The sequence below is a fragment of the Mustela nigripes genome, chromosome 9, assembly GCF_022355385.1.
Source record: "Mustela nigripes isolate SB6536 chromosome 9, MUSNIG.SB6536, whole genome shotgun sequence".
NCBI classification, from domain to species: Eukaryota; Metazoa; Chordata; class Mammalia; order Carnivora; family Mustelidae; genus Mustela; species Mustela nigripes.
The window spans coordinates 27,474,657-27,501,477 of NC_081565.1; the positions used below are offsets into that span (position 1 = coordinate 27,474,657).

A 26,821-nucleotide genomic window follows, 5' to 3' on the forward strand; every position below is an offset into this window, starting at 1 on the left:
GGCACTTGTGATGAGCACTGGGTGTTATACGCACATGATGAATCGCTAAATTCTATACCTGAAACTGATTTTATCATACATTAACTGGAAATCAAATAAAAACTTGAAATCAAAAGAAAAAAATACATAGGTGAGTTAATTGAAAATAAATTAACACCATCTAAATTCCCTCTCAAAGATCACTAATTAACATTATCCCATGTAAATATTAAATATAAACATAAGTATTCTATTTAAACTTGTATAAAATGGATCAATGTATGTTGTAATCAAAGTGAATGATTTAAGGGTGTTCATTGTACTAAGGGTGTTTGTTCATTGTTCTCCATTTTTCAGCAGGCTTAAAATTTTTCAAATTGGTAATTCAGATCTCTAATGTGTGTACATATATGTGTGTACATAACATTGTACATTTTCTAAAACACTTGATTGTCAAATATCACAGTTGGAGAAACTTTGGCACTTCCTTCAGTGCTGCTTTGGGCAAGCTCAGGGTTCCCACACTGAAAATCAAATATCTTTGTGTTTTTTTTTTTTTTTTTTTTGGTCTGCATTTCACTGAGCCTTTTCCCATAACTATCTCTACACAGAGACTTGAAGAAACTCCTTTATTTATTCCTTTCCCCCATATTTGAAATAATATCCCTCAAACATACACCCACTACCCATTTTAAAAACTGAAATGAAAATCCTGACAATGCAGAGGTGAGTTATACTATAGGACTAATTAGAATCCTTTGAATTTCAGTGAAAAAAGAGAAACTGCTATGCTGAGACAGAATTGTCAGAAAATGCCTGCTCTTAAGTATATTTAAATTTGATAAGTGAAGTGGCTTTCAATATGTTGTTTAGGGATCCTGTAGTAGAGCATTAATGAGCTAGTCCCTATAGCTCATTACAAGTCAGTTCTAGCAAGGGATGTAATTAAAGTCTCAGATGTTTCGATTTTCACAAATAGAAGTTTGTCCTCCCTTGGTGCCTTTTATCCATGCTCAGAGTTCTTTGCAATTATTAGCTCATTAGTCCTAGTGGATTTTCTAATTTAATTGTAAATTAGTAGACCCTACAGAGTTAAATATAAAACAAACAGAATGTTAATGGCCCATTTCATGAATATATATACCAATGGTTCAACTTTATTATCTCAACATATTCATTAATAATACCGCCAGTGACTCCACCTTTCCTCTAAAGCAACCACAATTTCATGTATCTCACATATCAGTAGTACACAAAATATGTTTCAGCCTCAAAACTACTTTCCTTTTTGGTATTTGTTTACATGCCATTTCAAAGTTTAGCTTTTTGTAGAATTTCTACATATACTTGTCCTACTACTTTGGTATATGTATAGCAAAATTGTCTCCTGCGTTATGGACAAATAATAGAATGTTGTCATCAAATACACTGATTCTGAGATAGCATTTGACTTACTAGGCATCTTACATTAATATTACTTCCATTAACACCTTCAATCCAGGAAGGAAATCATGGACATTTTCAGGGTTTCTAGGGCCCTGAGAAATACTTGGCCTTGTGCAGAAGTTGAGGGACTGAAAGAGGATAAAGATTTGTCATACGGATAAATGGAGAAGTGAACCTCGGTGCCCCTAAAATTGAGAGAAGATAAAGAACTATATTGTTGAAGGCTGACATTTTTTCTAACCAGGTTCTGTTCATCCTCTAATTCCAACTTAACTCCTGAAAATCACCCCTTCCTTCAGTCGGTTCCAGTGCTGACATTCCATTCCATTCCTGGTAGGCCTGCACATGACTCAAACCTGGCCAGTGCTTTGCTTTCACTGGATTATGGTGATTGGTCCATCTATTAGTTTCCTGGTGGTACTTACATAGTACCACAAACTGGGTGGCTTAAACAACAGAAAGTTATTATCTTATAGTTCCAAAATCAAAGTGTCAACAGGGTTAGTTCCTTCTGGATGCTGTGACAGAGTCTGTTCCATGTCTTCCTGTTAGCTTCTGGTGATTTGCAAGCATTCTGTGGTATATTTCTTGGGCTTTGCTGCATCACCCCAATCTCAAACTTCATTTTTAAATGATGTTCCCTGTGTGCCTCTTTTCTAAATTTTCCTTTTTAAAAAAATTTTTTATTTTCTTTTTTATTTTTATGTTTTTTTTTTATTTTCCCTTTTTGTAAGGACACCAGTCATACTGATTAAAGATTCACACTACTCCCATAAGATCTAACCTTAACTAATGACACCTGCCATGACCCTATTTTCAAATAAGGTAACGTTCACAGGTACCAGATGTTAGGACTTCAACATATGAGTTTGGAGGGGCACAATTCAATCCATAAAAATCCAATATAAATGAATAAGCCATTAAGATTCAATGAGGCTCAATAAAAATTTTGTTGTGAATCTTCAGATATGCTCCCGATTCTTTTTTTTTTTTAACCACATAAAAGCATGCAGGGATTGATGCTGCTATAGTCATCTTACAACCACTGGCTGGGAGTGGGGAGTTCTCTGAAAATGAATATAACATTGTGGAAGTAGAACCAAGAAATGAAGATAGAAATGTCTGTTTCCTTCTTACTGAACACTGAGTGAAACCATAACTGAGGTCAAATACTCCCTTAGTTGTTCAGTTATTTGAGCTAGAATGTCCCCTCCCCTAAGCCTGTCTTAGTATCACTTTCTGCTCATTGCCAAAGAAATAAATTCATAGGGGATATGATTAAACAGTGGATTAGGGATGGGGTATCCATGGGAACTGCAAAAAAAGGGGGGGGTGGTAGAATGAATAATTCCTTTCTACTTTTGTATTATTTAGATCAGACTCAATTTGATGAGTTCATCCATAGGAATATGTAATACCTCAAAAGCATAAGGAATCTAATCATTCTGTTCTATGAAATACTGAATCCCTTCACTCAACAGGAATGCACAAAGGCACAGTTTCCTGTAGCAACAAATCTCCCAGCAAATGATCAAGCTATATGTTTCCCTATGCTGGGCCTGAATCTTCTTGGGAATAAAAAAGGTAAGGAGGTCAAGAGGAGTGGCACAGAGCTAACAGGATCAGAGGTCAAATGCAGACATTGTCAGTGACCACAAAAAGGAGGACTTTGATCAGAGACAGTGTCTAAACAGTGGAATTAGAAACAGGTTAAGGGGCGCCTGGGTGGCTCAGTCATTAGGCGTCTGCCTTCAGCTCAGGTCATGATCCCAGGATCCTGAGGTTGAGCTGCACATCGGGTTCCCCGCTCAGCAGGATCCTGTTTCTCCCTCTCCCCCTCCACCTGCTTGTGTCCCCTCTCTTGCTGTGTCTCTGTCAAATAAATAAAATATTTTAAAAAATATATAGGTTAAGTCAAAAGGAAAACTATTCTTGGGAATGGGATGGTCTCTTGACTTTCAGAATGCATCCTGGTGATGATGGTATATAAGGCAAAGTAGGCTTATCTCTGAGAATTATTTGGGAGCAGTGATGAAGAGGAGCAAGGTCCATCTTCCAGAAACATGGCATATAATAAGTTGTGTTGTGGCAGGTTTTCTACAAGTGTCGTTGACCATGAATCTTCAGAATAGTGTTGACCCTCCATCACTTTACTTGTATGCCTTAGGGAAACCAAGGAGCCTGGTGTAGGAGCACCAGACAGTATTATTATCTCTAATAGAGTTTGATAGTGAGGTGATACTAGTCAAAGTGGAGACTTATACCCAAATGCATCATTGAGTTGCTTGGTACCCCCACTCTAATTTCCATATCTTGTTTATTTTCTATATGTGTATCATAGATTTGGGGATGAGTTAGCTTCTCACTGGTCACAGGTGAAATAGAACACAATCGCTCAGTAGAAACTGAAGTGAAAAGCCTTGGATGGGGATAAGAAATTGACAGTAGGGGAGGAAGGGAGCTGCCATTATTGTACAGACTCCCAATGTACAATCTGTAAGGAGCATAACTTCATGTTATTTTTGGTAATTCAGAGAGCTATGGGAATATTTCAATACATAAATCAGAGTATTCAGCCTTGAGAAACACACCTCTAAATGGCAGACTCATTGCAAAACAGCAGCCTCCAGGATACATACATGCATGACTATATTGGATGACTTTTGGTGCCTTGTCTCTGGTCTTCCTGGCCCACCTTTTAATCTAGCTGTCATGTAACAAATATCTAATATTTGTTTCATACAAATATGTAATCTCAGAGCACTTCACCTTTGCCTGCGGCATACCTTCTGCTTTGTGCTCCAGGCCTTTAACATTGTGGTGTGGGATGCTTGTGAGAATCAGCACTCACACATGGACACACTGGAATGCCAGAGAATAAACATCTGATGAGGCAATCCTTGACTAAATGGAAATGGGAGCTTGTGCATGAATGCTTTCATTTTCTCTCCTTCCAGCGAGCAATTTTGAGGCATATTCTACATTGCTTCTCAGAAGACCCAGCATAATCTAACTCCACTGCCAACACCAGTGACCAAAATGAGAACACATCCTTATACTAAATTTTCTTCCTCCCATGTCTCACTCTCTGATTTCTATTCCCTGGGATTACTTCTCCCCCCCCCCCCCCCCCCCCAAATTACCTGCACTCAAGCTCTCTCAAACTCTAATTTTCAAGGGGAACCTAGGCTATCAAAATAACCTTCTGGGTTCTTTTTTTTTTTTTTTTTATAGCTAAAATCCCATTGTAGTTCAAGGCACTTACTTACTGCTTATAAATCTCTACATCTTTTATAGCAGAGGACACGAAAAAGAGCTGCTGATGTGTGAGTAGCAACAAATCACAAATCAAAGCTGGCAATTGAGAACATCAAGCCTTGTGATTTGCGCTTATATTTAAAATTTTACTGTTTTCTCTATAATGTATGTCCTGATCAGAAGCCACACAATTCTGAACTGGAACCATGGCTGCAATAGCTATGAAAGATGAAAGATACTGTGTTTGGATTACCTAATAGGTGCTCCGGCATTTTATGTGTCCTTTGTGGACCAAATATTAAGTCAGATAATTCAAAGTCTAAGTTTGATAACTGGCTTAATTTTTAGGTATTTATGTATTTTTATGTATTCAATTTTTAGAGTATGTGGAAGAATTAATGAGGATAGCAGGTGATGGTAGGAGATACTTATTAAAATCTATTCTCAAATTTGGTTATACATCAGAATCACCTGGAGAAAAAAAAATTTAATACAGACTTTTGGGGTGCCTGTGTGGCTCAGTCAGTTAAGTGTCCAACTCTTTATCTCAGCTCAGGTCTTGATCTCAGGGTTGTGAGCTCAAGCCACACATTGGACTCCATGCTGGACATGGAGCATACTTAAAACAAAAACAAACAAACAAACAAACAAACAAAAAACAGATTCTGGAATTTTATCCCCAAAGGTTCTGGCTCTAAGATCTAGGCAAAGATCCTGAGATATATATTCTTGTTATTATTATTTTTTTTTTTTTAGTTTCAAGTTTTTATTTAAATTCCAGTTAGTTAACATATAGTGTAATATTAGTTTCATGAATAGAACTTAGTGGTTCATCACTTATATATAACACCCAGTGCTCATCACAATAGATGCCCTCCTTAATCCCCATCCCCCATTTCGCCCATCCCCCCACCCACTTCTCATTTGGTAACCCTCAGTTTGTTCTCTATAGTTTGGAGCCTATTTCTTGGCTTCTTTCTCTCTCTTTCCTCCTTTGCTGCTTTATTTTATTTATTATATTCCACATATGAATGAAATCAAGCTATTTGTCTTTCTCTGACTGCCTTATTTCACTTAGAATTATATCCTTTAGGTCTACCCATGTTGTTGCAAATGGCAAGATTTTATTCTTTTTTATGGTTGAATAATATTCGTGTGTGTGTGTGTATCTTTACACATCTTCTTTATCCATTCCTCAGGCGATGGATGGACTCTTGGGGTGCATACATAATTTACCTATTATAAATAATGCTGCAATAAACATAGGGGCACATATTTCCCTTTGAATTAGTGCTTTTGTATTCTTTGGGTAAATATCCCGTAGTTTGGTTACTGGATCACAGGGTAGCTCTATTTTTAATTTTTTGAGGAACCTCCATACTGTTTTCCACAGTGGCTACACCAGTTTGCATTCCTACCAACAGTGCAAAAAGGTTCCTTTTTTTCCACATCCTCGCCAACATTTGTTTCTTAAATTTTTTATTTTAGCCATTCTGACAGTTGGGAGTTAATATCTCATTGTGGTTTTGATTTGCATTTCCTTCATGATGAGTGGCAGTGAGCATCATTTCATGTGTCTGTTGGCCTTCTCTATGTCTTCTTAGAAGAAATGTCTGCCTATTTGGTGTTTTTTATTTTTTAATTAACACATGAATTATTTGTTTCAGGGGCACAGGTCTGTGAATTGTGTAATACAGATGAGATATATATTCTTAAAAGCTTCCCAAGAGATTCTGATACACAGCCAAATTAGGGAAACAGTGATCTAAATGATTGAATTTGTTACCAAAAACTATAAATTTTCCTACCATAGATTTGGAAGTTTGGGCATTTTTAAAATCACATTTTCTTATTTTCTTTTTTTTTTTTTAAATATTTTATTTATTTATTTGACAGAGAGAAAGATCACAAATAGGCAGAGAGACAGACAGAGAGAGAGATGAGGAGAAGCAGGCTCCCTGCTGAGCAGAGAGCCCGATGTGGGACTCGATCCCAGGCCCCTGGGATCATGACCTGAGCCGAAGGCAGAGGCTTAACCCACTGAGCCACCCAGGCGCCCCACATTTTCTTATTTTCAAGTGAGAAAGTCTTTATTTCTTAACTTGGAAAGGGAAGTTTAGAATTAAATTTTCAAAACAAAAGGTCTAATTTCATATGTTTTGGTATTTCTGAAAAATTACCACTACAAATAATTTTTTTTACTTGTTTTCATTTATAGACATCTATAGGCAGACTTAGTTTAAAAGAAATCTCCAGGTGTAGTGGTATATAATAGCAAGTATGTGCAGTAAATTATAAATACTTCATTGACTGATTAACATTAATTAACTGTATAATTAAGTTATACAAAGGTAATTAAGTTGATTCTCCTTAAATATACATGTTCCAAGAGTGTTCATTAACTATTTTCAACCATAGTACATTTTCTAATAGACTACCAGATGTGGATATGGTATTTTTTCTTCTTTTTAGAAACTGCCTTAATAAATGAGTGTTCCTTTGTGTCCAGGTGATCTCCCAGCTGCTTGAGATGGCTAGAAAAAAAAACAGAGTTTAGGTGCTTAGTTAGCAAAAGAGTATGAGACATTCCCTTTGTTTTTGTTTGTTTGTTTTGTTCTTTAATTTTTATTTAAATTCTAGTCACACACAATATTGGTTTCAGGAGGAGAATTCAGTGATTCATCATTTACATATCATACCCAGTGCTCATCACAACTAATGCCCTCTTTAATACACAACAGCCATCCACCCATCTAACTCATCCTCCGTCTCCCTCCTTCCATCAGCTCTCACTTTGTTCTATTTTTAAGAGCCTCATATGGTTTGTTTCCTTCTCTCTTTTTTTTTCCCCTTCCAATATGTTCATCCGTCTTGTTTCTTAAATTTCACATAAGAGTGAAGTCATATGTTATTTCTCTTTCTCTGGCTTACTTCACTTAGCAAAATACACTTTAGCTTCATCTACATCACTGTAAGTGGCAAGACTTCATTCTTTTTGGTGGCTGAGTGATATAGGTTATGTGTGTGTGTGTGTGTGTGTGTGTGTTTGTGTACCACTTTTTTATCCATTCATCAGTCAATGGATGTTCGGGCTCTTTCCATAGTTTGGCTATTGCTGATAATGCTGCTATAAATAGAGGGTGCATGTACCCCTTTAAATATGTATTTTTGTAAATACCTAGTAGTACATTTGCTGGGTCATGGGGTAGTTCTATTTTTCTTTTTATGTTATGTTATTTTATTTCTTTCCAGTGTTCCAACATTCATTATTTATGCACCACACCAGTTCTCCATGCAATAGGTGCCCTCCGTAATACCCACCACCAGGCTCACCCAACCCCCACCCCCCGGCCAAACCCTCCGCACCAGTTTGTTTTCCACCTACTAACAGTGCAAGAGGGCTCCCATTTTTCCACATACTCACCAACACGCATTGTTTCTTGTGTTGTTAATTTTAGCCATTCTGACCGGCGTGAGGTGGTATCTCACCAAGGTTTTGATTTGTATTTCCCTGATGAATTATGTTGCACCTCTTTTTATGTGTCTGTTAGCCATCTAGATGTCTTCTTTGGAAAGGTATCTTTTCATGTCTTCTGCCATTTCTTAATTAGATTATTTGTTTTTTAAGTGTTGAGTTTGATAAGTTCTTTATAGATTTTGGATACTAGTCCTTTGAGTTTTGTTGATTGTTTCTTTCACTGTGCAGCAGCTTTTTATCTTGATGAAGCCCCAATAGTTCATTTTTGTTTCTCTTGCCTCTGGTGACATGTCTAGTAAGAATTTCCTCTGGCTGAGGTCAAAGAGGTTGCTGCCTGTGTTCCCCTCTAGGATTTTGATGGCCCCCTGTCTCATTTAACAGAAAATCCGTTTTTAGTTGTTGGCATTTGTTTATTTTCATTGTGCTTTTGTGAATGGGGAAAATAAGTAATGGAAATAAATAACAATAAAAGATTTTAACAAGCAAGATTATAAATATAAATTGGACTCTTGTTATAATTTTTGTTGCATATATTCCTTAGCTAAGGGATTTTTGACATGATTAACAATTTAGATGAGGTTTTTATGAAAATAAAGTTAATTTGTAGAATTGTAAAACATGAATTGTGACTAGAGTTCCTTTACTTCTCTGTGGCAGACATATATAGTTACCATGAAAAATAAAAAGGAAACTATAACCATTGGCAGAGTCAATCAAACTGAATGAAAACTCTAAATCACCTGAAATTTGCATTCATCAACTCATTCGGTCCACAAGTATTTATTGAGTGCCCAGTCTCCCAAGTAACTTTCTTAAACAGTAGAAATATCTGGTGTTCATGAATAAAATAGAACTAAATCCTTCCTGACTAGGGACTTACATTTTGTGTTTTCTGCTTCTGTGTTTTATTAGAAAAATCTCTGTGATATCACAAAGGGTAACTGAGAATTACTTATTGTTGCTTGTCTGAATTTAATGTCAAAGCAGAAATGCACCTGAAATATGGTGCAAACTGCAAATTACTGTACCTGTGTTTTACCTTCACCTTCTTTTTGTTGTGATTCATGGTGACACCAACAACACTTAGAAGTATACTGGACTTATGAAAATTATTCTTGTCTTGAGATTATAGAATATATGCTGTACCATTGATGTAATTTATGAAACCATCTGATCTGAACTGCCTGTATGAGAAATTTTGATATCTCATTTGGCTATATATTTGATATTCAGAAGGTCTCAATAGAGTATATTTTAAGTGATGTATTTGACTAGTATTAAACTAAGATGAACTAAAATAAGAGTCTTTGCGAAATTAGAGTCAAGCTAGCAGTTTAATAAGAAATTTAATTTTCTGAAAGGCAACTTCATAATGAGTCTGATCTAAGCCCTTGGCTCTCTCCAAAAGGAATGATTCAAGTTCAGTGTCTTTTGTCCAGTGTTGTTTTTCCTGTGACTGGTTCTTTTACATCTGAGGATCCTTTATTTGTGTCATTGAACCTCAGAAAAAAGAACGTTATGACTCATTAATGGAGTAGGGCCCTCAAAGGAGTGAACAGTCTTGATTGTGAAGGGCGGGAACAAAGCATGGTCCAGAATATTCCTGTACTGATAGGAGGGCATGTTGTAGGGTATTTTAATATTGCTATTTTAAAAAAAGAAATAAAGAAAGAAAAGGAAAAATAAAATCCACAATAAAAGTGCTTTTGAAACAAAGGATGAATAATGACTGTGCATTCTGGCCACTATGAAAAAGCAGGATTTTTGACAAGCCCTTTTTTCATCCCCATTTTTTTCTTCCTTTTCCTTCTTTTCTTTTTTACCTTCTCCTCTACTTCCTCCTGTTCATTCTTCACCTTTGTCGTCTTCTTTCTTCTTTGAACTAAAGGAAGAAGAAAGTTTTCTATAATTTATTCTTTGGGTCACTTTGGAGTGCTCCTAAATGGGAAACTTGGCTCTCATTTTTCTTTACAAATAGCTTATACTGTTGTGTCTAGTCTCTACATCTTAAAGCCAGCAGGAGCCAATTAATGATACCTACATTAAAATCAGGGCCATGAAGTACACGATTGTCAGACTTCTCACGCTTTAGTCATTTGTGGAGCTCTATAGACAGTGGTGGTCTGGTCAAGCAAGGCTGACGGGGCTAGAGGTGAGGGCTCTGACTTAAAGTCTTTGTTGATCTCTGTACTCTCACTGTGGCTGATTTCAAGATATCAACATGATATAACTGAATTCAGAGTTAGGAAAAGAGCCACTTTGCATTCTTCATGTTTTATGAATGAATTGTTTCTCAAGCCCCAAAAGAACTACTTGGTGATTGATACAAGACAATTTAAGTTTGAAAGACCCCCCCCCACCCCCCTACCCCCCCCCCACCCCCCACCCCCGTCTTTAAATAATTAACTGCTCTTTTGTTGTGTAAAAATACCCCTCCTCCCCTTGCAGTGAAAAGACCCTTCCCCCAGGGTTGAATTCAATGTAACTGCTCTTTTGCCTTTCTGTAACCGCTTGGCTTTTAGGGCATGACACTTGTCTCCTGTTTGAACAAGATACCCTCTCGTAATAGCCCGGGCATGGTCACGTAGGCAAGGGGGCTGCATGGTCACATAGGTCATGTAGGCAAGGGGGCTGCATGGTCACGTAGGTCACGTAGACAGAGGGCTGCAGAGTCAGGTAGGCAGGGTGTCTTTCTGCTGAGTAATAAGGTCAAACTTCCCCTCTTTGTTTCCCCTTCCCGCCTTTCTCTTCGCGGGAGGGGGTCTTCCAGGGCCAATCCACTAACACCAAGTATGCCTTTTTTCAAATGTTCAAATTGTCAGCCAATCGGCCCCGCCCCATCCGGGACTTGTTTGTACCTGTCTATAAAAATCTCAAGTTTAAATGTAAAGAGCATGTGTCACTATAGGAACTAAAAAGGAAATTCTAATATGAAAAACGCTTAGGGAATTTTTTGTAAGGGTTTTAACTGAAATTGGAGGAACATAATCTTCCTACTGAAAGATCAGAGGAGGTACACTTGAATTTCAGGGATCAAAAAAAAAGATTCCAGGGAATATTACTTCTGGTCTCCAAGATTAGGCACTGATAGAGCTTTCTATTATCCAGTGTTTTTCCATGTGGTATCAGCAGTTACCTGCTATGTCATTTATATAAGAATATGTTACCTTTCTCTTTCTTCGAGTATAGGGCTTATCTAGCTTTGGCTGCCATCTGATTTAATGAGAAATAAATAGGGAAGACTCCAGGTGATATATCAATACCCAGATATTCAGAGTCCAGATCCATCTGGAAATATTTCAATGCTTATGTTAATAAATGTTTCCTAAGATTCTCCAAGGTCAATGACTATCTATTTTCCCTACATTGTGCAGGACTTAGAGGGCCTACAGCTTCTAAAATAGGACATAGGAGTGGAAAGAATCCTCATATTAGTACTTTCACAAAAATTTGGCTAGATTCATCTGTTATCACAAGTTATACTTCCTATTTAAAAAGTTGTTATTGATTATTTAATCATAAGCTTTTTTATATGAATCTCCATCCATGAGATATATGTCTTGATGAGGACTGAAAGTAAGTTTTTTCACTTGAACTTACGCTGCCTCTTATCGCTATTTCACCTAGGTGTAACTAATTATCTAATAGGATAACAGAAAATAGAATGAAGATCCTCCTGACTATCCAAATATGTCATGATACCAAAAGACTATTTTAAGTAATTTGAGGCAGATACATAATCTGAACAAAACAGATCAGTTCTGGGACACCTGGGTGGCTCAGCTGGTTAAGCTGCTGCCTTGGGGTCAGGTCATGATCCCAGGGTCCTGGGATGGAGTCCCACATCCGGCTTCTTGCTCAGTGGGGAGACTGCTTCTCTCTCTGCCTCCACCTGCCACTCTGCCTGCTTGTGCTCTCTCTCTCTCTCTGACAAATAAATAAATAAATAAAATCTTAAAAAAAAAAAATCAGTTCTGTAATGACCTTAGTGTTAGGAATTGGTTCATTGATGTTTCTAAAACCTACTTAGTGATCTGAGAAATATGTATATTAAAATATCACAAAAAATAAGAATGCAAATTATATGTAGTCTATGATTCCAGTCCTATTCATAAACTGTAGAAAATATGCTGTAATGTTAATGTATAGGAGGACTGTGGATAGTTGATATTTTTAAATTTTAAACTGCATATAATAGTATATTCCACAAAACTTTAAAAATTAAAAATCACTTGGTTCATAATAAAAAGTCATCAAAAGCAAATCACAATCTTTTAAAATTTTGGTTTTATCTCTATTTGAGAATAAATGCATTTCTTTTTCTCCTCATCAACTTTTAAGTCCCAGATCAAAAATTTCAAGCCTGCCTTTAAATTTCTCATAAAGAGGGTTTACAGGGTTTTAGAAGTGAACAGATATTACTCCCCATGATTTCTATTCATCCCCCAAATTGAAACCTTCCAAATCCTTTGTGTTCCTGAGTCAGAGTTTCTGATGACTTAATTTTTCAGGAAAAGTAGGGCAAAAGTTGATGATCAAAGGACATTTTTAGAAATCAAATGAGGTCAGAGATCACTGAGCATATCCATACCATCTGGGAGGCCAGAGCCAACAAAAACTGTTAAATCTTGAAAACACAAGTTGTCAGGGGCTTTGAAAGTTCTCTGAAGGTCGCTTATAGCCTTATGCATTTCAACTTTAATTTTATTCCTGGTTAAATGAAGTTATTGTGTTATTTCATGTGCACATATTTTTTAGGACACAAACTATGGGAACAGAGAAAGATGAATAAAATCAACAATCTACGCCATGAAGGCAAAAATACTAACATTTTGTTGGATTTCCTTTCAGTATTTTTCCATGAATACTTTTGCTCAAAGATAAAATCAAATTATCACAGTGTACAACTTAATTTCCTACTATGCTTCTTAACAACATAGGAGTTTCTCCACATTATTTATAGAAATACTAAATAAGTTTAGATGTTTGGGCCAGAAATGAAAAATTACACAGTGGAGTGGAAAGCCTGTCCCAACAGGGAGTTGAGAGCCGTAGGTTTCAGTCCCCACAGTCTTTTTTGGGGATACAAGTGTGGGTACCACTTTCTTTGGATGGCGAGGAGGATGAAATGGGTGGGCGAGGATGAGAATCACCTAATAAGGGTCTTAAAATATGGATCTAGATTCTAGCCCCAGATATTCTGATTCAGCCCCCTGAAGTAAGACCAAAGATCGGTATTTTTTAATGAGGATCCCGGGTGATCAAGCAGGAGATTCTCGGAGCACTCACTGAAAAGCAATACAGTAGATCCTTCTTAGTTTTCAGAAATTGTTATGGAGGAGCTGGAAAAGCACGCAGACAGTAAAGGAGGTGCAGGAGAGATACTAAAGTTGTCCTCAACTGCTTCTCTTCAATGCAAAACACCCAGGATAAGTGGCACCACAGGCATAGCATAGTTGGCAAAGGGCAACAGCCAACCCTTCAAGGCCCTCAGTCTTTCTCCCTGGAAAGTCTCTCATAGTCCCCTTGCTTTTCCTGTCTCTTCCCTTCGTTCCCGCTTCCTGTCCCGTTTCAAGCCACAAATTTAGTTCATAGCAGAGTTCATATGGGAAGCTAGGTCCCTCGACCCCTTTCCCAAGATCTTCCTACTGCACCATCCTTCCAATCCAGATTTTCTGGGTTCCCAATCAGTATCTCTTTCAAGAAGACTTTCCCAGTTCTCCAGTCTTTTCTGTGTTTCTACAGTAGCTTCCCCCACCCCTGTATGTTTGCTTCATTTACCTTAGCACCTAAAATAGTGCCTGGCACATACTAGGTGCTCAAAAATAATTGTTAAATAAAAGAATGATTACTATAGGGAAATAGTGAGGCAGTTTCTGTAAAGGGTAAATGACAAATATAATATAGTTAATTCTCTTACCATCCTTCACTACTGCCTCAAGTTATCCTGTACCTAGCACAGTTGCTGGAACAGAACATACATGCAATAATATTTTATGAATTCACAAATAAATATATAATCTCTTCTTAAGGCATTTATGGTTAAACGGTCCTAATGTAGTACATTCTATGTAGTAGGGGTCTTCCTTTCTTGGTTAAGCTCTATTTTTTTTCAGATGCCAATATTTTGAAGTTTCATCTCTTATTTAGGAAGCATTCATAGTAATTCATCTTTTCTGAAACAGCAGGAGTGTATCATTTCATGCTATTACACATAGAGCTTGAGGTAGGATTTCTTTTTAAATTTCTTTCAATCGGTTGGCCTGATTTCCATCAGAATCTTCATTTTAAGTTGTTATTTTATCCTCTGATCAGAATAACTACTCTGTAAAGGAAAAGAATAAAATGTTCAAAGAAGATAGTTATGTCTATTGACATTGTGTTAAAATGCAAATGCAATGCAAACTGGAAGACGTCAAACTGCCAAATAATCTGGATCATTTCTGAGTTCAGGAGAAAAATTCAAATTACTCATTTTCTCTATAGCAAACCTCTGTATGCATATTCTATGCAAGAAAAACAGAAGTGAACTGGAGGGTATTCATTCTTCATGCTTGGTTACACAGGGAGAACACCCACTGACATTTTCTAACAGATTTTCAAAAACAAACTTTCATTTAAAAACATGTGCCATGCATAATTATTTCAGAACCATTCTGGGTTTCAAAGAAACCCCAACCCCACCTTCTTAGCCGTAACCTGCCTCCATATACCTCTCATACCTGTCAATAGATCTCAAATATTGACCCTGTTTTGTTCACCTGTTGGTAGACTAACTAAAAAGTTGTATAGAATCCCTCCAGCTCTTTGCTTTCTGGTATAAGTCAGATATAAGTTTCCATAATTTAAGAGTTTCTTTGCTAACCCTCATCTCCCTATGTTCTCTGGCCCCCAATTGCTTCTGATTTTATCTCTTACATTCTTCCTTTGCCTTACTTCACACTAGCTTCTTTGATTTCCTGGCTGCTCCTTAGCCACTAAGCAAACTTCTGGCTCAGGGCCACTGGCCTTACCTTTGTCTCTACCTCCACGGCCCTCCTTTCCCTATAAGCCAGCTTGGCCCGCTCCCTCACTTCCTGGGGCCTTTGTTCAGATGTCAGCTAATCAAAGCGGCTACACGCTCTATTTCTTCACTCTTCTTTTTTATTTTTCCATAGCACTCATCACCCACTGACACATATATTTGATTGCTTTATGTCTACTACTGTGAATCTGAGTACATAGTAACATGAAAGCAGTGACTTTTTCTGTTTTCTTCACTGCGCCTACCTGAGCACCCAAAAGAGTGCCTGGCACATACTAGGTGCTCAAAAATAATTGTTAAATAAAGGAATGATTACTATGGGGAAACAGCGAGGCAGTTTCTGGAAAGGGTAAATGACAAAAGTTCTGAGGTTTTAAAATAGCATTTAAAATATAGTTCCGGACCTTTATTCTCTAACACCTTTTCAGACAGCTATTAGAACCAGTGGCATTTATAGACTCCGCTTTCATTTCTGAGAGGAATCCCACCATTACTATCTCTTCTTCACACCCTTGTCTTTAAAACAGAGCTCCATTCTCCACAGAAATGCAGATTTGTAAGTGTCAAAAAATGGTGGATAAAAATGGCATCATGAGCAAATTGTTTTATAGCCTCATGTTACATAAGACTAATATAAAAGTACAGTTCACTTAAAAAATAACTTTCCTAGTGTAGCTTTGATGGATGAAATAGTTTCCTTGGTAAATCCACAATGATTTGATATTTAAGTTGTGTCCAGTTTTTTAGTTTTCTAAACTACACTGAGTTATCTATTCATGTGGAGAAATCTATAAATTCATCCATAGATATTACTGTTGGATAACTTCCTAGATGTGGAATTATGTCAAAACGCATGACTTTATTTTTAAAGCTTTTGAAGCACACTCCCAAATTCCCTTCCAGAAAGATGGTAGCAATTTACCATCAGTGCAAGAAAGTGACTATTTATGGTGTCTGTATTAGTTAGGGTTCTCCAGAGAAACAGAACCAATAGGATATAAAAAGAGATTTATTATAAGGGATTAGCTCACCCAATTACGGAAACTGAGAAGTTCCACGGTCTGCCGTCTAACTGCTGGACATCCTGCAAAGCTGATGGTATAATTCAGACTGAATCTAAGGCTTGAGAACCAATGATATAAATTCCAGGGCAGGAGAAGGGATGAAATATCTCAGCACCAACAATGAGGCAGAAAAAAAGGGGCAAATTCCTCCTCTTCTGCCTTTTTGTTCTTTGTAGGCCCTCAGCACATCTGATGATGCCCCATGCAGGGGGCAATTTACTTTACTGCATCTACAATTCAAATGCTAATCTCATCCTGAAACACCCTCCCAGCCTTACCCAGAAATAACGTTTAATCAAATAATCTGGGCATCCCCTGATCCAGTCAAACTGACATTTAAATTTAATTATCATGGGGCATCTGACTAGCTCAGTTAGAGGATCATGCATCTCTTCATCTTGGGGTTGTGAGTTCGAGCCCCATGTTGGGTGTAGAGATTATTTAAATTTTTTTTTTTTTTTTTAATTTAAACGTAACTATCGCAAATCTATTCCGGGTCAGTTTGGCACTCATCTTCCTCTCATTAAACTATACTTGATTTCCAAATAAAAACAATGATAAGGTTATAATTTCACCTAACATGATACGGCTATCGTATCTTCAACTGAGAACCTACTAACTCTTTCCCCAAAAGAGGACACAAAGTCTTTGGGTGATGTTTACTCTTCTTGATACCATGTAATTTAAACACTATAATGTAAAATTAACAATACTTAAATACTATGATAAAAAGTCAGTAAGTCTGCCTTATGTTACATGATAAGGGGATAATAGGAAAACAAAAATATTTGATACACACACAAAAATTGTGTTTTTCACAACGGAATAAAGAGGAATATATCCCTTCTTTCATTACCATTCTGTATTGCCTTGTATAACCAGTTCAGCTGGCCATGGTTTTCTTCCTGGTGTGGTGAGACTGAATGTTTGTATCACTCCCACTCACACCCAAATTTGTGTTGGAACCTAATCCCCAGTTTGATGGTAATTAGAGATGAGCCTTTGGGAGGGGATTAGGTCATGAGGGTAGGCCCTTCACAAATGAGATAGTTCCTATATAAAAGAGACTCCAGAGCGCTCCCTTGTCCTTTCTGACCTGTGAAGACGCAATAAGAAGGCCATGTAAAAATCAGGTCTTCAGGTTAGCAGGTCCTCACCAGTCACTAAATCTGCCAGCAACCTGATCTTGGATATCCTAGCTTCTAGGGTTCCGACAATAAGTGTTTGTGGTTGAAGCCACCCAGTTTATGGTGGGTGGCTTCATCCTAGCCTAAACAGACTAGGATGATGTCCATGAAAACACTAGCTATTCTTATTCCTTAAAAATCTTTGTTCAGTTGGATAGGTGAAAACTTCGTTTTGCATTTGTTTTGCTCCTACTGTGGTTAAAATTTTTACAACTGTTGACCATTTATAGATCTTTCTGATCCATTTTTTCCGTTTTCTTATTGTAGGAAATGTTATATACATTTTGACTATTAAATCTTTGTTATACTTATGTAAAATTTTCTCCCTTTTTTTGACCATATATGTACCTCTTTTGTGATATTCTCATTCCTCTGGTTTTTTACATTTCTCTTACTGGTTTTCAGGAAATTTTTATGTATTAAAATATTAATATTATGATTATTATAAAACATTTTTTCTCTCTTTTTTTTTTTTTTTAGATTGATTCTGGGTGTTTTTTTATGTAATCAAGTCTGTCACCTCTTTTTATTGCTTCTGAACTTTGCAACATATTTGGTTGGAAAGTTCTCTCCAAAAAAATTTTTGAGGGTTTTTAAGGAAATATCAAGTTCTTTCAGAATGTAGACATTATTTTGGTACAATGATTAGTCTAACATTTGTTATTTAATCTTTCTCTACAGATATAGATCTTTCATCTGTAGATGTTTCTCAAGTGACTTTATTGTATTCTAAATTATTTATATTTACATAGATCTTTTTCTTGACTTTCTATTCTTTCCATTGTTTCCTTCTAAGCTCATATTGTATTACACCAATTACTACTACTTTATACAAAGTCTGTTTTAAATTTTATTTTATTTTTTCAATGTTCCAAGATTCATTGTTTATGCACCACACCCAGTGCTCCATGTTTTGTTTTTTTAATTGTTCATGGCCATACCCTTCTGTTTCATCTTTTCAACATTTCCTTCACTAGTCTCAAAAATTGTTTCATTCTAATAATGTGCCAAAAGTCTCATTGGAATTCCCTTGAACCCAATCATCTTTCAAAAAAATATAACGTGTCAATAATATTTTGTTATGTAATATACAAAATAATAGTAATAAAAAGGATGAAGCCCTGTACAGCTCATTGCATTGCCAGGTGGGTGCACCAGGTGCCCAGAAGCCTCCCGGTGTGCAAGCACTTCTGGCACCAGGGTGGCCTGACCCCACCTCCAGGTCCCCCCAAAGAGCATTTCACTGCAACTCTTTAGATTTAGTTGTTCGTAGAAAAAGCCAAAATCCTCTTCCAATAAAATGATAACCTTGAATAATCTAAAAAAGAGTTATTAAAATAAAATTTGCAGGGCACCTGGGTGGTTTAGTCAGTTGAGCGTCTGACTCTTGATTTTGGCTCAGGTCATGATCTCAGGATCATGAGATTGAGGCCTATGCAAGTTCCAGACTCAGTGGGGAGCCTGCTTCAGATTCTCTTCCTCCTCCTCCCCCTCTGTCACTCCCCACACATGTGCTCTTTCTCTAAAAATAAATAAATCTTTTAAAAAAATAAATAGAATAAAGTTTTCTACAAAAGTTAAGGAGGTCACATTGAAATGAGATAGAATCATGGTCATCTTGGACCCCATAATTAAAGTGTTTACATGCATACACAATCCCTATCAGTTGCATGCTATAACCCTGCCTAACCCTTTGTGTCTTGTATAGTGATAGTAGCAATTCTTTCTTGGCCATTTGGACATGCAGCTAGGCATGTGCAGCTTGTGGACTTGGCCGGCATCAAGAAGCTGCCTATGGACATTCCTGCATAGAAGGGCATCCTGAACTACATTGCTGTCAGCCTGTAGGGAGCACAAATTGCAATCTGAAAAAGGGACTCTTAGAAAAATATTTGCTGCTTCATCAGGGCATTGAATTCTGGAACCACAAAGAGGCTCTCAAGCAGCAAATACTTATCTCATTTACTTCAGTCAGGATGCTTCCCCCTCTTCTGTGTATCTAGTGACCAAGGCATGGTGCACATTTTTGCTGCCTAAGATCCAAAGAAGAAATAAACAGTCTAGTTTGGTGTTACCAACTTTCCTCCAACATGCTTCAGTTCTAAATAGAGTTTTCCCAAATTTCAGGTTCCCTCAGGCTCTCCATGCGTTTGTGCTTTTGGAACAGACTCAAATGTCATTTCGGTCTGCCCAGAAGGCAGCTCCTATACACATTCCTATTCAGCTGCATGGAGGAATGCATCCAGGATGCATATGTGCAGTTTCTAGGAATGAGCAATGACAAACTGTGGTTCTTCACAAGTGTGTGCCATCAACACCCACACTGACCACCCCACAGAAGTGCTGGGGTGCTGAGACGCACCCAGTAAGCCCAGGAGCTTTGTGGTATCATTGACTGGAGTAGCTAGTCTTCCCATGGGGCAGAGCTAGGTGTTATAAATGAGGAGAGTCAGTTTTATTCAGGGTTAAAACTAAATTTCTCTGTTACGTGCAAGGAACAAGGTAATTCATAGACTTTAAAAATTAGTCATTTAATTTAGAACCTACAAAAGAAAATATTCAACATCTCTTTCAACAAAGGGATATTCGAAAGAGAATGTCCTCGGGTGATTTCTGTCAGTGTTGAGCACAATACCTCAAATAATGCTTCATTCTATCATTTCTACTTCCCTTTCTTGCCATCTTTTTTCTGTCTTCAACATTTTTAAGATTAGCTACAAAACAGTATTTTGGGAATGAAAGGCACATTACATTTTTTAAAATATATTGAGTAACTTCCACAAGTTATGTTAAGTACTGTTTGTGGTGTATCTAATTTTCTTAAATTCCTGATAAAGAGATTTAATTTTGTGTTTTTGATTTTAGCACTTAAAATCAACATAGCAGCATAGCACATTTTCAAAAATATGGTAAAAAGACTAAAGAGGCTAAAAAGCACGAGCGGAATATGATAATTATGAGCGTTGTGGTCTTGAACTTAACCCAGGTGTCCTTAATGGGTTCCCATGAGCAACATGAATGACAGTCCAGACTCGATAGCCTAACCACCTTGCACAGTAAAAAAAAAAAAAAAAGAAAAAAAAAAGCCCAAATTCTTCCATTGGGGCATTCCTGAGCATTCCAAAGTATCTATGATACAAAGAAATTTTATTTCCTTTTTTTAAAATTTATTTCCTTTTTTAAAGATTTTTATTTTTTTTTTAAATTTATTTGACAGACAAAGATCACAAGTAGGCAGAGAGGCAGGCAGAGAGAGAGGAGAAAGAAGAGGAAGCAGGCTCCCCGGCTGAGCAGAGAGCCCAATGCAGGGCTCGATCCCAGGACCTCGGGATCATGACCTGAGCTGAAGGCAGAGGCTTTAACCCACTGAGCCACCCAGGCGCCCCTTTATTTCCTTTTTTAATTCAAAAGAGGAAGATAAAGAAGACCAATACTCTAGTAGAAAACTGGTAATAAGACATAGAGAAACAAATCACAGAAAATAGTGGTGCAATAAGCACTATGAAAACATCCCAACTTCATATTTAATGAAAAAAAGTAATCATTAATTATGTGTCATGTTTTACCTGTCAATATAAACTCCTGGTGCAACTGCATATTAGTAATACCTGCCCAAAAAGCAACTGGACATTAACTGGCAAAAGCTTTCAAAATATAGCTTACACTTGAACCTAATGATTTTAGTCCTAGGATTCTACTCTTAGAAAATCACCAGAGATGTGGAGATGTGAAGAATGATTCATGTACAGGGATGAACGTTGCAGAGTTCTTAAAATATAGAAAATTGGAAACAACTTAAATGCCCAATTGTAAGTTAGTCATTGCATAATTTATGGAATAGCCTTCTGGTACAATATTATATAGCTACTAAAATATTGTTTTCAAATAACATTGACTATTATAGGAAAATGCTCATTGCATAATTTAAGTGAATAGAAATAGGTGATAAATATATAATATGTATGTGTGTACATGGAAAGGAGTGTGAAATATTTACAATAGTTATTTCTGGTTCCTGACTTTATGAATAATTTTTATTTTCTCCTTTATACTTTGTCAGGATTTTAATGTAAACCTATAATCACTTTTAACAGAAAAGCACTAAATTTTATTTTAATACCTAGTAACTTTAGGGAAAAATAATCTGTGAAACACAACACATTTCACTTCCAAAATATATTGCATTCTCATGAAGTTTTTGTTTCATTTCTAATTCTAAATTTGTGATTTAAACTTACCTTTGTGAAATAACATTCTTAGTTTTAGTAAGTGACATATTAGCACTTGTTATTCTACTGGGAAATTGTACCAGACTAACTCTCCGCTCAAACTAGTAGAGATTGATGGGCACATATGTTGAGTAATGCACACTGATTTTTCACAGGAATGGAAACATTTGTAGAGATTGATAGAGCAATTCTTTTCAGACAATATACACTTTTGCTTTTTCAGACATTCACACTAAAATAAGAAAAAGAAACTGTTTTCTTAGCTTGATCTTTCTACTTCTCTATTTGTTTTGGGTTAAAAAGCATGCAGATCTTCTGAACTTGCATGTCTGGGAAGAAATGCTCTGGATGAAGCAAACATAAACAAAATACAAATAAACAGAAAATCCATTAACACGATGTTCCTTGAGTACATGCACAACCCTGAGAAAAGCATTTAAATGCATTATATCTTGGATTTTGTGTTTTAAAAACTTGAGATACTAGTTGTGTTATCACTGTGGTTTTAAATTTTCCATCTCAAAAAGGCTTCACTTCCTCTTTAGGTCCAGGAGGCCTTGCAATAGTCCTGCCCTCTTTCACCCACATAACACCACAGAGATTTTCTAAACCACCAATCTGATTACGTTTCTCTTCTTAGGAGTCTTCAAGGGCCCCTCCTTCAGGATAGTTGTAAAGAGTTAAGCACTGATTTGAAGGATCTTTAATCCGCTTTCTCTGCCTCAATGTCTATCCTTCCTTACTATTCTAACCCCTGCTACTCCTCAGTCTATGTTCTGGCTGTTAAGATTTTGCAAACAGACTGGGCTATTTCCAGATGATGTGTCTTTGTTGACTGTTCCTTCTGCATCAAATGCATTTCCCTGGCTTCTTCGCCTAGCAAGAAAAACTTCATCCTATAAAATGCATCATAGATGTAATTGTGTTGGTGAAATTTTGCCTGCTTGCCCCACGGTAAATTTGTCTTTCCTTCCTCTTTACTCCCACCCCACCCTTAAGTCTGTTTTAGACCATTTATTGTGCTATTATCTATGTATATATGACTTATGGCTGTGCTCTCCAGGAGACTGTGGGCTCTGTGAGTTTCCCATTGCTCCAGATACTCAAGTCTAATGCTAGAACCAAAGGGTGAGGCAGACTGTAGTACCCAACCTTCAATGGATGGTTTAGCACGGTGACTATGGGCACCCCTTTCAGTTCTCAGCATATGGGAGTCCCCTGCCCATCTTGCCCTTCTGCCTGGGGAAGGGAGAGGGGAAAATTGTTCCTGGGGGCTGGGGCAGGGGTGAAATCCCTGGTATCTGTGCATCTTTTCCAACTTTAATCAGCAACTTTAATAAATACATCTCTTTCTTGCTGTTTCTTGAGATCCCAGGGCTCTGATAAATGAAAAGTAGCTCTCCTTACTATAAAACATTTGAGGAAACTGCTGAGCTAATAATAACCAGTGTTATTAAACATTTGCTCTGTGGCAGGCATTCTTTGAAGGGCTTTCTGTTTATTAATGCACTTTGTCCTCATGGTAACTCCATGAGGTGAGTATCATTAGTGTAGATGAGAAAAATGCAAACATAGTTCATAAAATTTGTTTGGTTATACACTGCAAGTAAGTGGCAGACCTGAGATTCCAACCTAGGCAGTAGGATCCAGGCTTCTACAGCCATGATCAAGGGTACCTTGTCTTCAGAACTCTTGCTGCCCTCTCAAACTGTTATCCTCTGAACAGTTGTGGAGCTCAAGGTCAACACGAACTGAACATAACTGTTTTTTAAAGTTGTTTTCTTTCAAAGTCTTTCATTCCTACTTACACATTGCAGCCATTTTACCTGACAATGCACAAATCTGATCATGTTGCTCCTCACCAAAGCAGCCCTTCGATATCACCCCCACGGCCTTGGAGATTGTGTCCCGAGCATAAAATGAAAAGCCTTGCATGAGAGGGGCTCACTATTTTAGTGTCAGATGTGGGCTTGGTAAAAGCTAGAAACGAAGTAGGTAATTAGGCCATAAGGAAACCCTGAGTACAGCTACAAGATCTAAGGCTCACTGGAACATCTACGCCCTAAATGCCCCAGAACTTCCCCCAGATACATTCTTCCATGCATCACACAAGTTGTTCCCTGCATGACCTTTCCCCCTCTTCCTGAGAAATTCTTATCTATCCTAAAATGTTGAGCTAGGCCAGACTACAAAAGAACCCCCGTGGAGACTTCAGCAGGAATACTGCTGGCGGCTGGAGTGCTTTGGTCCTAAAGGGGCCCTAAAGTGTTTTGAGTGGTCTCTCACTATATCCATTCAGCCTATACCCTTTATGACCTGTAACTGTGCCACAGTTGTTGATTTCTGGGTTTTCTTAATGTGTCATGAAGGCTTCTACCATTCTGGCCATTGCCTACCCCAAGGGTATAATTGAAATATCACGGTGTCTGCCTGTGTCTTGCCTTTCTCCATCTTTCTCCTATGCCTTTCTCCTATTCCTTCTCTTTTCCATGTTTCCATGTTATTTTGTTTATACCTCCACTAGTACTAACTCTCCTTGTGTAATGATTCATAATCATATATCTGTCTTCCCTTACTAGACTATTAACACCTTAAGGATAGGGTACCCATTTGTTCCTATTTGCGTCCATCTCAGTATCTGGCAGATAGCAGGTGGTCATAAATGTTTAATGAATGAACTAATAAATGTAGCTTAAAGCAGCAACTCTCTGCTTCTTCGTCAATTGGTGGAGCAGACGGAACAGCCAACTGTATGAACAAAAGCCATCAAGCATGTCCAACAAAAGTGACTGAGTGTGTATCAGGAGGCAGTAAAGTAAACAATATCTCAAGGGTCACAGCTGTTTCACTCTGCCTTTCAGCCAAGAAATGCCATGATTTACTTTCTGCTCTTGCCAAGGATGAAGAAATAAAGTCATAAACAAAAAGTGAAGGAGTGAGGAATGACTCAGTTTGGATGGACAGGTCAATCTGCTTGCCCACCTGTGGCCAGGCAAGCATGATCAAAGAATAATATACTTTCCCCTTCTGTCCTATTTCAGTCTCTATTCTTTAACAGAAATGAAAGGATCTTCTGTGAGAAATGTAGCTTCAAACTTGATATCACTATCGAAGTTGGTTTTATAGACAGATGATTTTGGGTATCCCCAACATTGTAGGGACTGTTTCAAAATTTCTGCCCCCGAATATACTCTTCTTGCTTCAGGTTGCTAAATTCTAAGAGTACTCTTATGCAGTACCTATTTCACAGGGGTAATAGGGTGATTTAACAGATCAGGAATTGACAAATGTAGAAACTCCTAGGATAGCACACTTGGTAGGTGCCTAATAAATGTTTTTATTTTAATTTATTTTCCTATAATAGTTTAAGTTCAATAACAAATTGTGTATATGGAGGGTTTGGAGGAACAAGGTCAATATGGCAGTTTATATGTATTTTACTTTGGAAATTTTACATTTATTAAAGTAGCATAGATACATAGTAAAAGTTCAAATAGTATAAAGCAATACTAAATGTCCTCTCCCCAAACCTGTGCTTAGCATGGTTATTCTAAACAATATGCTGAAATCTGTTTTTTTTTCCCCAATGTGTCAGTTTCACTTTCTTGTGAAAGATTAAGAAATTTTATATGATTTATATTAATGTGATTACTTAATTCTATTGGTTTCATTTTTAGCTCTACATCATGTAGATTATTCCTTAATACCTACCATTTAAATAATTAAATTATATATTTGCAGAACCTCATACCCAATGGTTTACAGGTAAACTGACTCATGGTGGGAGGAGCTGATCTGTAGCACTGGTTTATTTTTGTGGCAAATTTCAAGCTACCAACCTGACTGTACATTCCCTTTTATAATTGTGATCATATTCAATGTTTTTCCTATGGCTTGAATTTTTTTTAAAAAATCAGCAAGCTGCATTTACAAAATTATGGTTATGCAAATGTTATTCAATATAGAATGTTATGATTTCTCATAGAGAAAAAAAATGTAATCCTGATGGGAAATAAAGTAGATAATCAAACTACAGTTTTCGAATTCCAATTTTGTTTTAGGAATAGTTAAATCTGTCATTCTGAAGGAGAACATGGTTCTTCCAAAATTCTGAAAAGAAAATACAAGGTACAGGAACAACAGATAATAGGAAATATGTGCTTTACATAATTTTGATTATAGAAGCATGCTGTTTTGTAAAACACTTGGGAGGACATCCAGAACTCTTAGTATAATTAAGGGTTACCACCAAAATGAGAACAGAGACAGAAAATTATTTCCTAGTCATATTAAAAAGATACCACAAAGGAAGCAACCAGAAATATGGCCCTAGATTCCTAGCAGGAATTTGAGTGGTATGAAACAAAGGAAAGACAGGCTTGTGGTTTTGTTTAAACATGTAAATTCATGACTTCTTGCCTGAGAAATATTGGCAACTGCAGACTTGTTGCTTCTCCAAGAACATGTAAATGCAAAATTGCCTCTCTTCTTTGACCCATTTTCTCTACTGGTTTCCATCATTTGTTAGAATAATGGGAGTTTCTGTGATGATTAAAATGTTTTATTTCTTCACTATTCAATTTTATTCATTCATGCATTCGTTCAACAGTAGTCACTAGCCACATGTGGCTCCTAAGCACTTGAAATGTGGCTACTACAACTAGGAAAGAAATGTTTCTTTATGTAATTTTAATTCCATTTACATTTAAAAGCCACATGTGGCTAGTTGACTATGTACTGGCAATGCAGTTCTTTAAAAAGTTGCAGATAAAGGAAAGACAGAGATGCCTCCACTGGGGGCTCTATAGTTTGTCTTGGGAATGAAACAATCTGCTCAGCTACTACTTAGGAAGTGCTCCTTGCCCTGGAGTTCTGGGTCACACGGTCAGGAGGAAATGAGAGGCAGCAGTTTGATGACATTAAATCTGTGCTACTGGAGGCTGAATATTCTAAGCATGAAAATCAAATATGGTCTATTCCATTTCATTCTCTTTATTGCTCAAAATCATGATATATTTGGTTTTGGTTCATATTTGGGCTATGATATTCTTGCATATATCTCTTTATCTCTGGATATTCTAAATGCTTTTGTTTTATCTGGTGAGCAGAAAAACCATATGCCTTCAAACTATTAAGAACTTCCGTTTGCTTTTTAT

The 26,821-nt window shown here is 37.1% G+C and overlaps 1 pseudogene; it reads left to right on the forward strand.

Moving 5' to 3' along the window:
• The window catches only part of LOC132024108 (WD repeat domain phosphoinositide-interacting protein 3-like), a 42,825-nt pseudogene extending 23,062 nt beyond the window's left edge, over window positions 1-19,763 (forward strand).
• The last annotated feature ends 7,058 nt before the right edge of the window (window positions 19,764-26,821 follow it).